Raw genomic sequence first — 2,871 nt, forward strand, 5'->3', positions numbered from 1 at the left:
AGCTCCCACTTTCCGCTTCCGTAATCCGCAATTGTTTTCATCTGGACGTTGAGTATTTTTCAGATCGGCCCGAGTGACCGTTCATTTATTAAACACGGCCGCGGCGGAGATTTTTCATAGTTTGACCAAATGTAATAATTCCCTCTAATGCAGCACCACTCATTAACCCCAATTACTCTTACAGGAGGCTATCAGCGCCGCTTTCTCCGTCTTCTCATAACTCCAGCTGCTCCGCTCGTTAGCTAGTTTAATCTGGCCGCGCAGACTGGGAAGAAAGCCAAAAAAAAAAAAATGAACACGAGGTTAATCACCCTGAATTATTCTCCTACTAAAGTCATTTGTCCGTTCCGTGGCGCTCTGTCCTTTTGGCGAAGATTACGTATGTTGCTATCCGGACTCGATATTCGGGGTTAAGATGTTTTTGAAAATGAATCTGTCAGTCACGCGTTTTCGAGGTCTAATTGAGTTCTTGTTTTGTGTTGTCGTCAAATAGAACTTGAGCTGGAAATTACACAAATGTCAGTGACAAATTCCCGGTTCTGCAGAGTCAGCGGTTACGGACGAAAATACATTACGGAATAGTTGAAAAGTTCATTCACCCGTTTCGGTCGGGGTCAGTCCAATATTCCCGTAGCCCCGTGTTACCTCGTTTCTAAATCTTTCAGAAATGACAGTTGTGTTGGTGTTGGGGTTTGGGTGCTACGTTTTCACTCAGTGCTGTGTCAGGAAAGTTCATTTTCGACATCAACAAGTTCAAAGTTCAGTTCACAGATTTTAAAATGAACTAGTTTGATCAAAGTAATATTACAACATAATTGTTTATAGTTAATAGTTCATTCATAGTTCCAAAAGTGAACTAGATCATCGTTTTGATTTTCAATACATTTTTTGATTATTTGCTCATCAGCTAGAGTGCAGAAAGCGCCGCTGGTCAGCACTAAAACAGTTTCTCACCGTCTGATAAAATAAGTTCTGATGCCAAATGAACATTAGTGAGTGGGACACGTCTTCATGTCCTGTATGTGCTAAATCAGGTGAGTGTGTAAATGACGAGAAGAAATGTCTCAAACTTCAGTAGCTGCACATCCACTCATACCTGATCGATAGAACAAGCGACGACCCCTGAGAGAGTCTGAAATCTGCTGAAATCCTACGAGACACTGACATGACACAGACAGGACAGTGGCTCTTTCTGCAGGAGACATGCACAGTAGAGCCAAGTGCTTTGTCTTGATTCGATGACGCATGCAGCGATGCGACGCTGGTGACTAGTGTTGTTTTCACTCAGTCTGAATGTTTTTCCTCTAAATATTGCAGACTCTTTATGGTGTGTTTAGCCGGGTTTTCGCCTGGAAAACTAAAGAAATGTGGTGCACTGTTGAATTAAGTGAAACAGAAGCACATGCTGTTCACAGACACCAGAATGAACACAGTTCATAGTTGGTTCATCAGTAATATAATGTGTTCAGTTCACATTCACCCAAAATATGAACATGTTCATGGACTATCGTTCAATGAATGTGTTCAGGTACAACACTGTCTGAGTGCCAGGTGTTAAAGCAGACCTAGAATGTCTTAAAACTGTCTTAAAACTGTGTAGGAGAAGTCTGGAGGTTTATCTGTGATGCAACAATCTGGGCAAAATGCAAACGGATAATTTTTGAGGTTCAGTGAAGACAACTTTGGATGAATGTATTACTGAAACAAAATGACGCAATATAATTCCAGGTATGTGTATTTGATGAGAGGACAGTAATAAAATAAAAATATAAGAAAAGTCAATTTTGGATAATACATGTTCTTTCAATCTGTCCTGTCCAAAGCCTAAATGCCAAAACATTTTTTACAAAAACGCACTTCATGGAATTTATAACAATATCAATTCTTTGGATGTATACAGCGCCTTTCAAGATACTCAAAGTGCTGAGCACATGAGCATTTAATCTGATCGGGTTTGAGCTAGAGATGCATCAATACAATACTGTTATCAGATATTGGTGCTGATATTGAAAGATTTGTTGTTCTACAGTTACATTAAAAGATAAATAACATTTATGAAACACATTTGGGTCATTTAGTACCTCATGCTGTTTGTGTTTAAAGGAAATCAATTATATTTTCAGTCTCTGCACTAGTATCTAGTATTAATATCAAGACTTGGCGCATACTTAGACTTAAAGCCAAAGTATCAACATTAGTATCAGAACTGAAAAAGATGGATCAGTGCTTCCCTAGACCCACCGAAACCAGTTTGCAGTACAACTCAAAGAGCTCTCTATGATCTGATGAGTCCTGAGCCGGGTCCAGTGCTCAGAGTCTCTTTTTAAACCAGTCGCGCACACGTCAGGCCGTTTCCTTGGACACTTCTAACAGAGCCTAACATGGAAGTGCAGAATACCTGTTGACATCCTCCTCTCAGCAGCTCGTATTTTTAGCGCGCGACATTTCATTTAACCCCGGTGTTTACTTCACTCTGACCAGCACTCGGAACCCCTCAAGTGCGCCAAAACAAATTGATGCCTCTCCGCGCCTCTTGGTTAAGAAGTCTGAAAAACAAAGGGCCCCCCGAACGCACCGCGCAAAACGAACCCGAGAGGAAGGGAAAGTGACAGAGAAAGGAAAATCCCAGGGTGATTACCGGATCCGCGCCACGCTACAATTAGCATCACTCTGAATGCGAGATGGCCGTTTAAAGGGCAGCCGAGCGTCCTGGAGAATTAAAGCGGGGCCTAATTAGTGCACTCCAAGCTGACAAGGGAACAGACTTCAGCCCCAGTGAGCAGGGCAGCGAGGCGAGAGGAGAGCGAGAGGGGGAAGAGAAACTAAAGAAAAGAGGAGAAGGAGGAGAGAAAGAGAGGAGTACAGAAGGAG

Source organism: Boleophthalmus pectinirostris, unplaced genomic scaffold, assembly GCF_026225935.1.
Source record: "Boleophthalmus pectinirostris isolate CB_2022bp ecotype Guang Dong unplaced genomic scaffold, ASM2622593v1 HiC_scaffold_10, whole genome shotgun sequence".
Classification (NCBI taxonomy): domain Eukaryota; kingdom Metazoa; phylum Chordata; class Actinopteri; order Gobiiformes; family Gobiidae; genus Boleophthalmus; species Boleophthalmus pectinirostris.